General features: G+C 42.7%; 1 pseudogene; it reads right to left on the bottom strand.

Annotated features, from left to right (window-relative positions):
* LOC100475294 lies at positions 1–401 on the bottom strand (annotated as a pseudogene).
* Between the last annotated feature and the right edge of the window lie 14,789 nt (positions 402–15,190).

The following is a 15,190-nucleotide window of genomic DNA, read 5'->3' as shown; positions in this document are numbered from 1 at the left end:
TTAAAAATTTTTTTTCTTATGTAAAAAGGGTTTTATTTGCAGGAGAACGGGACCATAATGGAACAAGTCAAATCCCATGTTGTCAACTGACTCCTCCGACTCCTCCTTATTCTTCTCTTTCTTCTCCTCTGCTGCCACTGCAGTGACACCGGCAGCAGAGCTGCAGATCCTGGGACAGCAGGGACAGCCACAGCCACACCAGCGGGCACACTGGCCAACTTACCAATACCCAGGGCGATGACATCCTCAATACTTTTCCATTCAGCTCACTGATGCCCTGGTTGAGCTGGTCATCATCTGCCTTGATGCCCACGCTGTCCAGATTCTTCTTGATGCCCTTGACACCGGGGGGAGCCATTGCCCCCGAGGGTGGCCAGCAGGTAGGAGGGCACGTAGTACATCTCATGGCATCAGGGACTGAAGGGCTTTTTTTTTTTTTAAGTAGGCTCTACACCCAACCTGGGGTTGACCTCACAACCCCAAGATCAAGAGTCATGTGCTTGGTGCGCCTGGGTGGCTCAGTCACTTAAATATCTGCCTTCAGCTCAGATCATGACCATCCCAAGTTCAAGAGTCATATGCTCTACTTACTGAGCCAGCCAGGCGCCCCTCCTCAAAACATTTTTAAATGCATTAAAAATATGTAGAATTGCAAAGGAAACCAAGTAATTGAATATAGCTACCAAAATAATTTAAAAGTTGTGATATAGTAATATGTACCTTTCTTTATTAATGGCTTAAAAATACGATCTAGCAATTAGTCTAATAATGACTTTAATTCTGAAATATTGATGGGCCTAAACAATATTTTGAGGTATCTGCAACTACCGAAATATGAAAATATCTGTGATCTCTCTATTCAAGACAAAGTCACAGGCACTGCTCAAGGTACTGAAGTTTGGTGCCTATATTCATAATGGAAGAAAATGCTAATTTCTATACTAGGTGAGTGCAATTAAAGATGTGGTTTTTTTCTTCCATCCAAGTTCTTGGACCACCCCCCTCCTCCGAACTCTATGTACAAACACTTTGTATATGTGTATGTGGGGACTGGTCTCATGAACTTCAGATTAAGAATCCATGGTCTAGAGAGGAGGGATTTTCTGCCTTTTTGAAGAGGTTGGGATGCTCAGAGATTGAAGTGAGGCAGGTGGAAAAAAGTTGTCATGTGCACAGAAATGGCACAAAGTCAGTGGCAAGAAGTACATAGTGAAGGAATGTAATAAAGGACGAGGAGGGGAAACCTAGCAGCATTAGAGCCTTGCAACAGGTAAGCAGCTCTTCCTTTGTGTGTGAACCCAGAGATTTTCAGAAGAAGGTGGTGAAAGAATACTTGGAGGAATCTTAAAATGCACATACAAGTCTTAACAATCAGAAGAAATTCTGTTGCTGTCCCCAACAGGAAGAGACGCATTGTGTTGGTACTATACTGAAGAGCACAAGGGATCTGTGCGTGCAGTTGTCACAGGAGGGTAAAGTGGGCGGTGTCCCCATCTTCTTGAATTATGCAGTGGTATACAGCAAGGGTCATAAAACCCACTCCCCTCTATCTACTTCAACTGATTTAAATTGGAAAACGGCACAGTGCAAACCCTAACCTAGTATATATCTTTATCAGCTTTGAAGAGATCGGCACTCCAAAGCTTGGAGGCACAGGTGGTATTTCGATCACTCTAAATTGCAAGTTTGTCGTTCCAATGGTATCAAATGCCTCCATTTGGTATTCAGGTACACTAAGATCTGATCCCTTTTTTTTTTCCCTCTTAGGGCCTGTCACTTTTTCTCCTGCACTTTATATTCTTGGCAATTAGACCAATCAAAATTTTTTGCCAACTTCCAGTTTGTTCTTTTCTGCAAATCCCAACACCAATAATGTTTTTCTCCTATTGCAAGCCCCAAATCCTACCCATTGTTTATCTGATTTTTTAAAAGATTTATGTGTTTATTTTAGAAAAAGAGAGAAGGTGAGCAAGCACGAGTGGGAGGAGCAGAGGAAGAGAGAATCTTTAGCAGACGCTGCGCTGAGCACGGAGCCCCGCACGAGGCTCAATCTCACGACCATGACCCGAGTTGAAACCAAGAGTTGGATGCTAAACTGACTTCGCCACCCAGGGGCATCCTGTAAGGCTCAACTCAAATTCTGCCTCTTTTGTAACATTTTTTTTAAGATTTTATTTATTTGTTTGACACATAGAGAGAGAGTGCACAAGCAGGGGGAGCGGCAGGCAGAGGGAGGAGAAGCAGACTCCCCACTGAGCAGGGAGCCTGACACAGGGCTCAATCCCAGGACCCTGGGATCATGACCTGAGCTGAAGGCAGATGCTTCACCGACTGAGCCACCCAGGTGCCCCCAGAGCAGTTGTGGCCTTTGAAGAAAAATCATACCAGAAAAAGTGCCTAATAATGGGAGGAAAAACAGAATAGGAAGTAAAAAACAATACTTAGGGCCCTGGATAGTTCTGTATCAATAGAATATATAAGTATGTGAGTAATAAAGTGAACTTGGAGTATTAACCAATGTAAATATAATTGCACAGTTACCACCCTAAGGGTAACGATAAGATCACAAATAGAATGTGAGAAGTAAAATTATGTATATTTGATGAAGAAATTTAAAATTTTCCATTAGAGTGGAAGTATAAAATGTTGGAGTGACATGATCAGAGTTGCCTCCTTATGAAAATGACTGTAGTAGTAGCTGAAGGATGAATTATAGCTAAGAGATTTAAAGTAGAAACACCAGTTGGTAGCTGTTTAAATAGTCAGGGCACCTGGCTGGCTCAGTCGGTGCATGTGACACTTGATCTTGGGGTCATGAGTTCAAGCCCCACACTGGGGGTAGAGTTTACTTTAAAAAAATTTTTTTAAATAAATAAATAGTCCAAATGAGATACAATAAATACCGACTTAAGACTTCAAGGTTTCACATCTAGGTGCCTGAGAATATGATGATGTTCTTAAGAAGAGAACATAGAAAAGGATTTGGGGGCACCTGGGTGGCTCAGTTTATTGCACTTCCAACTCTGGATTTCAGCTCAGGTCATGATCTCGGGGTCCTGGGATTGAGCTCCGTGCTCAGAGGGGGGTCTGCTTGGGACTCTCTCCCTCTGCCTTTGTCCCCCACCACCCCCTCGCCTGAGTGTGTGTGTGCTCATTCTCTCAAATAAATAAACCTTAAAACAATAAAAGGATTTGGAAGGCAGTTGCAGGATAAGAATGGTTTGGGCTCTAAAAGCTACTGGGGTGCAAGAGAAGTGAGAGCTTCCCATCAGGAAAGAAACACAACTGTAGACTGAATTAGTAGAAATACAATGTCCCAATCATCACCGCAGAACTGCAACCAGGTCTGGATCCACTTTATGAAGGACTTTGAAAAATATGGTGACTTGCAAATTCAGTTAAAGAACACTGGGGGAAATTTGGAATATTTAATAAATAGGGAGGATATAATCACTGTCTTTAAATATGGGAGACATAGAAAAAGTAAAGAAGGAATTAATTATATTCTAGAGTGAAAGGTGGTGGGCGTGGTGGGAGATAGAGTTACAAGGAGAAAAATTTTGGCTTGTCCTAAGAAATAATTTAGCAACAATGAGAGCCACCAAATAGTGCGAAAGACTGACTTGCACGTGAATGAACAAACTCTTCCTCTGTGAACCAGTCATGCAGAAACAGGATGAAACTCAGGTCACATGTTTTGTAGATGGAATTTCTTTTTTTTTTTTTAATGTTTTTTTATTATATTGTTAGCCACCATACAGTACATCCCTGGTTTCTGATGTAAAGTTCGATGATTCATTAGTTGCGTATAATACCCAGTGCACCATTTATCTTGATGAAGTCTCACAAGTTCATTTTATCTTTTGTTTCTCTTGCCTTTGGAGATGTGTCATGAAGAAGTTTGCTTTGGCCGATATCGTAGAGGTTGCTGCCTATGTTCTCCTTTTGATGGATTCCTGTCTCACATCGAGGTCTTTCGTCCATTTGGAGTTTATCTTTGTGTATGGCGTGAGAGAGTGATCAAGTTTCATTCTTTTGCATGTAGCTATCCAATTTTCCCAGCACCATTTATTAAAGAGACTGTGTAGACGAAATTTCTGTAGTCTATGGAAGGGAGGTTGAATTACAGGATGTTTAAGATATCTTGCTAATTTAAAATCTTTGGTTTTTATTAGCCAAGGAAACCTTTATTTCTCTGTCCTGGTGGGAGTGAGCCCCTTCTCTGTGCTCAGGAAGCTGTCCCTGTCATACTGATAGCACACATTGTGGTAATAGGTTGTCTGTCTTTTTCATTAGAGTGTCATTTCTTTGAGGGCAGGGTTGTCTTTTGTCTACATATGTCCATTGTCTAATGCTGTGTTGAGCACAGAGTACTGACATTCAGTAAATGACGTTAAATGTTGAATAAATCCATGAATGGAGGCGACTGGGTTCAACTATGAACTATGAAATATAACTCAAGGCAGGTAAAGCTGGGACACTCCAGTTTGCCATCCCCTACAGCCTGAAAGTCTCATTCTCATAAGTTGTTTGCTTTCTTTCCCTCTTTTTCCCTAATGAAGACTCACTTATCAGAAAGACAAGAAAGTTTGAGCATAATGGAATGAAATCGTCTTATCTGAAAAGTCAGAACATGCTTTCAGGGTAGCAGAAAATCAAGAGACTTCAAAGTTGCATTTGATTTTTATTTAATTAATGAAAAATTTTAAAGGCATTAAAACACCAGTGGCTATGAAGCGTTCAGTAGCTAGAAACATACCAAGGTGCCTATGGAAAAAAACAGTATAGAGTCAACTTTCACAGCTTTGGGGCAGTTGAGCACCATGTGATTGCACTCACATTCTTGGGAATCATTTGACATCGCAGGTGGTTCTCCCAAAAGATCCTGTTTCTCACCTATCCTTTGATATTATTCGCACACTGATTATAATGCCCACAGTTGTCAGTCTACGTTAATGCAGCCTTTTGGTACAATCGACATAGGGCTGAAATATATGGTTCCCTAGGTGAGGAATGGTCTAAACATCGGTAGTGCCTGCAGTGCAGGGAGGTGTTTCTTCTTCCTAGTTTGCCTTCAAAAGCATTGTGTAGCCCCCTCCCTCTGCCCCTCCCCCCACTCGGGCTCTCTCTTGAATACAGAAATAAATAAAACCTTTAAAACAGCAACAACACGAAGTAGAAGAGGTACAAATTGGATCCCAGAATATGTCCTCCACACAGCCGTCATGCAGGTATGAAATTTCAGGCCACATTCTCTCCTTAGATTTATGCTGGCGCCAATGAGAAACGGCATTTGTTTGCAGAGAAAAGAGAGGCACAAGTATTCCTTGTGTGGAGAGGAAGCAGTACATTGCTTTCTGGCACATTCTGGGTGTCAGAGCTGTCTGCTGTCCCTCGGACTCCCGGACAGCCCTGGACACTTCTCGGTGCCTAGCACACATTGAGGTCGGTGTGGTGCATGTTAATGAATGTTCGGTTAGAGATTACACGGCTGCAAAGAGAATTAGTACATCAGAAGTGGGTAGTTGTGACTGTAATGGGAGTGATTATAAAGGAAGTAGTGAGGGACCTACAGCAAATGTGAAGGTTTCTTATCTTAACAACATAATCATTGTAACCATGACTGAGAGTGAAGATAAACACATCCCAACATTAATATTAACACTGTCCCAACAGTCTGAATAGAAATACATTCAGCTGTCATTTGATTAATTTTCATTAATAATAAAAGAAAAATCTTACGTGTTTAAAATCCTCTCCTATGTTAGCATTGTCAGTGATGACATTACGTGTGGACCAATCTGCTTACTCATATAATTCACCTTAAATTGCCCTATCATAAGAAACTGAAGGAAAGATCTTTGTGAAACACAGGACTGACTATCCAAGAGCTTGTGTGTGGGTGTGTGTGTGTGTGTGTGCGCGCTTGTGTGTGTTTATGTTTAAGGGATGGCATTAACCATATAAGACGTGGTCTTAAAAGCTCAAATTTCAATGTGCAGAAGGTTGCATGGACGGAGGACTATAAATATTGTAGTAGAAACTAAAGCGTTTAGCACACCTGTACTTGGTAGTTTCCACCTGAATGCCCAAAACCGTGAATGTACTCACGGATCCCCTTCTAGTTATATCTTTATTCCTCTCCCACCCCCAACCCCGTTCACTTCAAATCAAAGTGTATACAGACGGTGAAAGAGAGAGCTTGATCTAGTAAAGGATTTTTTTTTTTCTCTCCATGCATGTCGTCTTACCCTTTAGGAAGTTTCAGAAAGCAAGGAAGGGCTGGAGCATTTCTTATCGGCCATCAGGGATGGGCAATTCCGTGATCTGATAATGGTGAATTCTAAGAAGAGATTTAATTCATATGGCCAAGGGATTTAAGCACAATGGGCTTCTTTCTCTGACAAAATTCCCGAGATAGTCACTGACATCCAAATTTGACCTCTAATTAATTTTAAGTTCATTGAAAATTTGGCCTGAGGGGATGCCAGAGAGAGGACCCAGGGGTTCATTCCTGCTCTGCTACATGCAGACCTGAGGAAAGCATGGAACCCGTAGCTTTACTCCCGGAGGACAGAGTGCAGAGGAGAGTAGAACAGAAGCAGATGTAAGAGCGTCCCAGGAAGTGGTTACGTTAGCCGTGTATAGGTCTACGATCAGCGCACTCCAAGTAAGCTCGCAGATTACCGAGAGGGCTTGAAGAGCCACCACGAGCATTCCTTTGTGAGGAAGGAGGTTGTAGAAATGACCAGCTTAAACACAGCTAACCACGATGTATCACAGTTTTAAAAATGTCTGGCAGATGTTTTTAAGTCAACACCCACTTAGCAGTGATGAAAAAGAAAAGCTACCCTGATGATCTCAAAAGCAGAGATAACCAGAAGAAACCGTGATGAGGATTACCTCCGTGACATTTGCTCTGATATTCAAGAGGCTGGAAAGAGATTAGGACTATTAGATGGTCACGACCCCAACGTCAAGTGTGGACGCAAGCCCCACTTGGGGCGAACTCTCTGAAAGGCAAAAAGCAAAAACACCTGTTGGCAGTTTTCCCCAAGCAACATTTTTGTCTTTCAAAAGACCAAAGCGAAGCTGAATTTTAGAGTCCAGGTTTCCCTCCTTGGAAACAGAGCAGGCCAGTAGCACCTTTAAACACTTGCCCGCTTTTCAGGCAGCCGAGGGAGGGAGAACCTGCGGAGAGCGTGGGGAGGGCGGCGCTAGGATGGCCCTGCAGAGGTGCTTCATTAACCCAATTAAGCAGGTGGATGGAGAGGGCCTCGCTGATAATTTACACCTTACTAATGAAGCGTGTGACTCTTAATCTCCTCCAAACAAGATACACTCATGCAACTCTGGTGCAAGGAAAAGGGAAATTAATTAAGTGAAAAAACTATGAGATTATAGCAGAGGGATTCCTGCAAGGCATCTGTAACCTGGGTGGTTATTCATTTTAGCCTTTCTGAAATTAATGGCTGAGCTGTCAAGAAAACAAGTTGTGGTACCTTTTGGGCTTATAAGTAGTTCAAAAGCAGTGCCTCATTATGTGTCTGATTTTATATTTCGTGGGATGGAAAGGGTTGCTCCGATTTCTAGTGAGTAATTTTAATATATTTGACTGTAGCACAGCTATTTATAGTAAGACGGTACAAAGAAGATTCACTTCTATATTGCCAATAATTTCAAAACGTTAATTTGCAAAGTAATTCTTATATCTAATGCGCCCCGTGAGGCATTTTGTATCCTGAAGAGAAACATTTTATTTCATGTTTCTTTTCTTTTCTTTTCTTTTCCAGCTTTATTGAGATATAATTTACATATAACACTGCGTAAGTTTAAGGTGTACAACAGTGATGATATTACAGCCGTATATTGTAAAATGATTATCACCATAGCGTTAGCTAATATCTTCCTTTTTTTGTGATGAGAACATTTAAGATCTACTCTCTTAGCAACTTCCCAATAAATAATATAGTATTATTAACTATAATCCCCATGCTGTACATTACATCTCCACAACTTATTCGTCTTACAATGGGACGTTTGTATCCTTTGACCGACTTTTCTCTATTTCCCTCACCTCCCAGCCCCTGGTTACCACCGTTTTAGTCTCTTTCATGAAAGAGACAGTTAAGTGATTAGAGTTATTACATGAATGGTATTATTAAGTTAGTAAAATTAATGTAATGACAGTAGTTAATATTTATCAAATATTGGTATGTATCAAATTCTAGCTAAGTACTTTCAATTCACTAACTCATTAGTCTTCCATAGGAACTCTAGGAGGTAATCGTTATTAGTCCATTTGTTTACAGAGGAGTAAACCAAGGCCAAAGATGTTACATGAATTGTTTATACTATGCCATGTGTTTCTTACTTACTTGTAAATGAAGTAAACCAGATCTTAAAGCTAGAAATTAACTTAAATGGTGTTTATTTCAGTGGATTTGTCATATTTTTGGCCAAGTACGGAAATGCCCTAGATTTCCATACCAATCAGAGTTATTGAATACAATTCAAATAGAGAGTTAAAAGAATACAGTCTTCACAGTGAGTCAAATCTGGATTCAAATTTACTGTCATTTGCTGTGATCTCTGGTAAGTTACATAACTTCTTGAAGTCTCAGTTCCTTCATTTCCAAAATGGGGGTAAGACTTCCTCCTCATCAGATGGAAATGAGTCTCATCTAAGATGTTACATGTGATACATCTTGCACACAGTCAGCCTTCATTTGTGTTACTCTTTCCATGCTTTGTTTTTTTGGGTCTACACCAGGCTTCCTGACAGATTCATTGGTCTAACTGAAAGCTGTAATTAAAGACCTATAAATCATTTTAAAAAGGGCTTTTATTCTCTGCCATATCTAAACCCAAATCCTTGTTCCAAGGCCTCACAGCCTCTCTTCTGCCTAGCTTCCATCCTGTGTTCTAGGCTGGGTAGCATTTTTACTGTGCCCATTCCTACTTCCATCGGTACACTCATTACCTTCTCCCTGTTTGGAAAGCCTTCCTCTTTTCTTTCTGCCAGTCCAGGTTCTATTCATCCTGTAAGATGCAGCTCAGTTCCTAAATTCATTCATCCACTGACCTGTAGTCGACGAACATTACTCCCCCAGGTATTGAGCACGGGACTAAGTTGTGAGGATCCAAACGAGGCAAAGTCCCGAGTCTTGAGGGACAACGCATGCATAACCAGCATTTCCATGCGAGGGCAGAGCACATTGTCCATGGTACAGTGGCAGTGAGGGAGGCATGCTCAGTGCTGCCTGCTGTTAGGGTGACGTGAGAGGAGCTGTCTCTCAATGTGGACAAGGCTGGGAAGGTGATTTCAGGCAAAAGGAACTCAAAGACTCAAAGCTGTGTAATGTCAATTCATTGAGGGGAATGTCCCGTGCTTTAGTTCCGCTGAGTTAGGGGCTGTGTGTGCAGAGCTAAGGTGTCTGGGCCCCTTTCTCTGGGCAGTGGAAATTCCACAGATCCTGGGAGTTTACATTCTAAATGCAAATGGCGGCTTATAGGAGAGCAAGGCTAGAGACAGGGAGAGGAAATAGAAGTCAGTTGCTAACCTTCAGCTGAGAGGTGATGAGCGTGCCTTGAGGGCTGTGGGGTGGCAGGAGGGCAGAATATAGGAAGTGATCACTAAAACAGGGTGATACATAGTTGATGCTAAATATTGTTGAAATTGTTCAACAATTATTGAAAAAATGAATGACGCCTATGCTTTTTTGGTTGTTTTTATTCTCTGGTTGTGATTTCTTAGCCCTCTAAGGATATTAATTCTGTAACTGGAAGTCTTTTCCTTAACCCGCATTCCCTGACTCATCTGTTTCCCCTCAATCCTGTATTTCCTTCATCTGGTCTCCATCTTTAACGGCAGAGGATTTCCTCAAAAAGGGAGTGATCCTGGCATGTCCGTCCCTATTTAAACCCGAGCTACAGAAAGCCGGTTGGAAGCCCAGTGTGCATGGGCAGAGTTTGGTTGACTACTGGGGTTCACCGTAGAATGATTGGGCATGACCTGGTTTTTATATTTGGGGACCCTAAGTTTTCAGTATTTTTCACCAAAGAAAAATTCAGTTTCACTGGAGAAGAATTTTCTAGTATTTCTGTGATTCAGCTGGTATACACTAGTGTGGCCATACTGGTTGTTAAAATATTGGAACTCTTATAGGTGGTATATAGCCATTGCCTTGAGCTCCCAGATTGCCCCTTACTGTAGCCACCCTGCTGCTTCTAAGCCCTCCACTCCCCACACTAGCAACTATAAGGCTAAAGCCTACAAGACCTTTCCTCCGTGCTAAAGCTGGTGTTCATTCCAGTCTGTTGGGGTCTGCGCTATACTGGCTATATTTAACATATTAAGAATAATTCTGGGAGAGCAGGAAAGGGGGGTTGGGGGGTTCCTGATTGAGCACGCATGCTGTCAATCATCTCCTCTGTCTTTCAGTGCATCATTGCCCTCCTCCTTGCTTTGTGAGCCCATGTCCACGGCCAGAGCCCCCTTGGTTCTCGTTTTTCAGAGAGGCACTATCCTATTTTCTCCTGGTCTGAGGGAGGACTGGTCACTGGGCCCCCCGTATGAGTAGCCACATGCAGGACTGGATTCTTCAGTGTAAAAGCCCCAATGCTAATTCACTCTTTAATAGTATCTGCTGCTTCTAAATCCTGACCCCTTCTTGGATTCTGTGGCAAATAGCCACTTGCTTTTGTTTTGTTTTGTTTTTGGCCTTTCCCTTCTGCAGGTGCAGAGGACCGCACTTTCTCTGCTTTGCTGAGTCAGTTACTGCCGGGCCATCTGCTTTCCATCTTCCAAACTTTTGTGGACATCTTGGCACTCGCTTCTCCTGGATATTGATGAATCCTGGGGCTCTCTTTCAGTCACTTTGAGCTGCCTGAAAGAAAAATGTTACATTAATTAGTCAAGACTCAAGAGCTGCATGGAAAAGAAAGTAAGTCAAACTGGTGTAAGCAAAAGTGGGAAGAATATTTCAGGACCCAGGGATTTTCTTTCACACTCATTTCTTTCAGCATGCATTCTGGAGGCGTTTTTGGATCTAAAGTGCAAAGTCTCTGGGATTTCTCTTTTTCTTTTCTGGGTATTTTTACTTCATTCCTTTTTGGCTTGCTTTGTCTTTGACCAGCTCTATCTTTGTGGTCCGTGTGGTGAACAATGGCGTACCTGCAATGATTCTAAGAACTAGTGGAATTTGCTGTCTCTCTGACCCGGTTCCAGAATCTCAGGAAGGAAGTCATTGGCCTGGCTTGAGAAAGGTAACCCCCCCTCCCCACCAAATTCCGATCCAGTCAAAGAAGATCCATGTGGGTCATGGCGTGCAAGCCATTACCATGTTGATAGGCAAGGTGGGCACACTGTTTCCAGAACTGAGGGAGCCATCGCGAGCCCGGCAGACACCGCAAAGGGTATCAACTACAACAGAGGGGAAAGTCAAGTCTTTCCTCCCCTCATTTCCCTTACACATCCACTCCTCTACCTTTTTGGGGAGCAGGGGAGTGGCGGGGTAGGATGGGAGACACGGACGGCCGCTCGGAGGTTTGCTGCAGCTGCGACAGAAGGCCAGCGCTGGAGCTCAGGCAGCTGCAGCAGGGCCAGCCACATCCAGGCCTTTGCCACCTGGCTGTGGCACTGTCTTCGGAGAGGAGCATTCTGAGCTCCTGGTGTCTCCCCGCTGGAGGGCTCCGGTCTGTTGCCCAGGGGGCCTGGGCCCGCTGCTCTTCACATCCTGGGGCCAAGACCTCACATAATTTGCCTTTTTTACTTCCCCTATTTTAAAAGGGAAAAATCGGCCAAGTTCTGCTTGGGGAATTTTTCAAATAAATATGGCAACACATACACCCAGGCCTATATATCAAGTTCCTCTGAATCTTACCTGCCGAGTAAAACGTTTATGAGTTAGAGCTCCATCTCCCAAGTGACAGAACTCATTTTTCTAATGAAATGTTTATTGAATAGGGCAAGAGAAAGCAAGCACATGTGCTACTTATGCTAATGGGCATTTGATAAGTAGAATGCAATTTTCCCTTTAATCAACCTAGTGCCCGTCATGTTCAGTTAGTAATGCACCGGTGACAGTCCATGAAGGGCTGGGAGGGGACGAGGAGCAAATGCTGTTCAGAGATCTACAACCGCCGGTTCGACACCACCCAACGCCATGCAAGTGACTTCAGAATGAAAAGGGGCAGAACTTACAGAGCTGTCACTCATTTCCAGTCCCTTCTATAGATATTGGGGTCATATCACACGTATCGTGAAATTCCTTTGGAAACGAAGTCCTTTTGAGGTGAAGTTGTATAGTATTTCTATATTGAGCAGCTTTATGAGAATAGCTTTGAGTCACTGAAATGGAAAGTACATTTCAAATGACACTTCATATCCCCATTGTAGGGATGCTAGGAGCAAAATTAGAAATAAAGCAAATAGAGACGGATGCCCTTATTTTTGATTCTAACATTTCAGGACTTTAGAACGGTCTGTGGTGCAAATCTGTGGGATCTCGTGGCATGGGTGCTGTCTGCATGTATGGGGAATGGCACTTAGTCACTTCCCCAAACAACTCTGTCACTGTCCTACTGGCTTTCTCTGAAACTAGCCCTGAAGAACAGACACAAGTTTGTTGTTGTTTTTTTTTAAGATTTTATTTATTTATTTATTTATTTGAGAGAGCGAGTGAGCAGGAGAGGTAGGGGGGAAGGGCAGAGGGAGAAGGAGAGGGAGAAGCAGGTTCCCTGCTGAGCAGGGACACCCCCCCCCATGTGGGGACTCGATCCCAGGACCCTGGGATCACCACCTGAGCCAAAGACAGGCACTCAACCAACTGAGCCACCCAGGTGCCCCAGACACAAGTTTTTATTTTGGCTGTTAATAGAATGTGTTGCACATTGTTTTAAAGATGCAACGTTCCCCTTTACCAGTCCACAAGACAGACTCTATAAAGAACTGCTTAACATTTATGATCACTCCCTTGATGATGATGATGATGAATTTATAAGGCAGTAGGGGTGGTTTACCCTTGAGATGGTTTCTAGATGAAGTTCACAGTGACCATTTTATTTAATGTTTACAATGTGCCTTTCCTTTTTTATTTTATTTTAAAGATTTTATTTATTTATTTGACAGAGAGACAGCCAGCGAGAGAGAGAACACAAACAGGGGGAGTTGGAGAGGGAGAAGCAGGCTCCCAGCCGAGAAGCCTCATGCAGGGCTCGATCCCAGGACCCCGGGATCACGCCCTGAGCCAAAGGCAGACACTTGATGGCTGAGCCACCCAGGCGCCCCTACAATGTGCCTTTCTTTGTTGTTGGTCTTACCATATTAAAAAATAATGTTCATTAAACTTTTCCACTAGAGGGATTTTATTTTATTTATTTTTTAGAGGGATTTTATTTTTTAAAAAAGAATTATTTACTTTAGAGACAGAGATCACATGTGAGCAGGGAGAGGAACAAAGAGAGAGCAAAGAGAGAATCTCAAGCAGACTCCCCGTGGAGCTCGGAGCCAAAGGTGAGGCTTGATCTCAGACCCTGAGATCATGACCTGAGCTGAAATCAAGAGTCAGACACCCAACTGACTGAGCCACCCAGGTGCCCCAGAGGGATTTTATTTTTAACCTCAGGTGCACATAGTTGAGCTGATCATACTCTTCTGTTGGTCACAGTCACCTCTCCCACCTGCATCCCCATGTGACCTCACACTCCACAGGCATCGTCTCTAACACAGATCATGTTTTTCCTTGGATATGCATGGATCCTTGGAAGACATGCAGTGTGAGTGGGATCTCATTCCAGTTGTAATTTTTCCCTCCACACTATTTTCAAGTTCTGTCCTTGTTATTGTATCTCCGTGTAGTGCTTTTGACTGCCCCATAATATTATGTCACATGCCTCTACTTTGTTTGAAATCTCCACTGGGATGAAAATGTGCCATGAACAGCCTTGTGCAGGATCATTCTGGAACTTGCATGAGAATTTCTCTCAGGTATATGTGGTAAATTGTGTCAGATTCTATTGCAACAAAACTGTCCTTAGGTCTGCCCTCCCACCAGCAATGTATGAGGATTCCTCATTCCCCAAGTAGTCTCCAACACCGGACAGGATCGGATTTGTCCATTTTGTACCAATCTGATGGATATAAAGTTATTTTAGGGTTGCTTTAACTTACATAGTTCTGGTGATTGTGGCCTATCAGTGTCTCTGTTAGCTCTCCTTCCTCTACTGTGAATGGAATATTTATAGCTTTGGATCATTTTCCTATTGGAGTTTGTGGTTATTCCTTTTTCTTTTCTTTTCTTTTTTTTTTTAAGGTTTCATTTATTTATTTGAGAGAGAGTGTGCGAGTGAGGTGGGGGGAGGAACAAAGTGGGAAGGGTCAGAGGGAAAGCGAGGGAGAAAGAATCTCAAGCAGACTCCCTGCTGAGCGTGGAGCCCAATCTCAGGAGCCTGAGATCATGACCTGAGCCAAAACCAAGAGTGCAAGGCTTAACAGGCTAAGCCATCCAGGCGCCCCTCGTGGTTTGTTCTTACTAATGATCTGCAGGAGTTCTTTATGTAGTCTAGAAATTAATATCTTGTTGGTTTAACTTAGGACAAGTATCTTCTCCTTTTTTAAAAAAAAGATTTATTTATTTATTTGAGAGAGAGAAAGAGAGGGCACACAAGCCTAAGTTCATAAAGATGTTCTTCAGCATTTTTCCTATATTAGTTTTTCAGTTTTATCTTTCACGCTGATATCTCTATATCTCTTTCTCCCTGAAGTTCATATTTTTAGGCAGAGGGCAAGTTTTATTCTTTTTCATATAGTAAATCACCTTTCCAACTCTGAGTCAGTCTAAATGTCCGTCTTTTCTTCACTGAGTTTTGGTGACATTTTTCTTTTTTTTTTTTTTTTTAAAGATTTTATTTATTTATTTGACAGAGATAGAGACAGCTAGCGAGAGAGGGAACACAAGCAGGGGGAGTGGGAGAGGAAGAAGCAGGCTCACAGCAGAGGAGCCTGACGTGGGTCGATCCCGGAACGCCGGGATCACGCCCTGAGCCGAAGGCAGACGCTTAACCGCTGTGCCACCCAGGCGCCCCTGGTGACATTTTTCTTACGTACAAAGTTCTTGCTGTATAAGTTAAATATCATTTATTTATACGTAATTGTATTCCATACATATTCATTCTATTCTGAATCATT

The sequence above is a fragment of the Ailuropoda melanoleuca genome, chromosome 14 (genome assembly GCF_002007445.2).
Source record: "Ailuropoda melanoleuca isolate Jingjing chromosome 14, ASM200744v2, whole genome shotgun sequence".
In the NCBI taxonomy this organism is placed as follows: Eukaryota; Metazoa; Chordata; class Mammalia; order Carnivora; family Ursidae; genus Ailuropoda; species Ailuropoda melanoleuca.
Note: the sequence above shows the minus strand (reverse complement) of the source record. Positions and strands in the feature narration are given on the sequence as shown.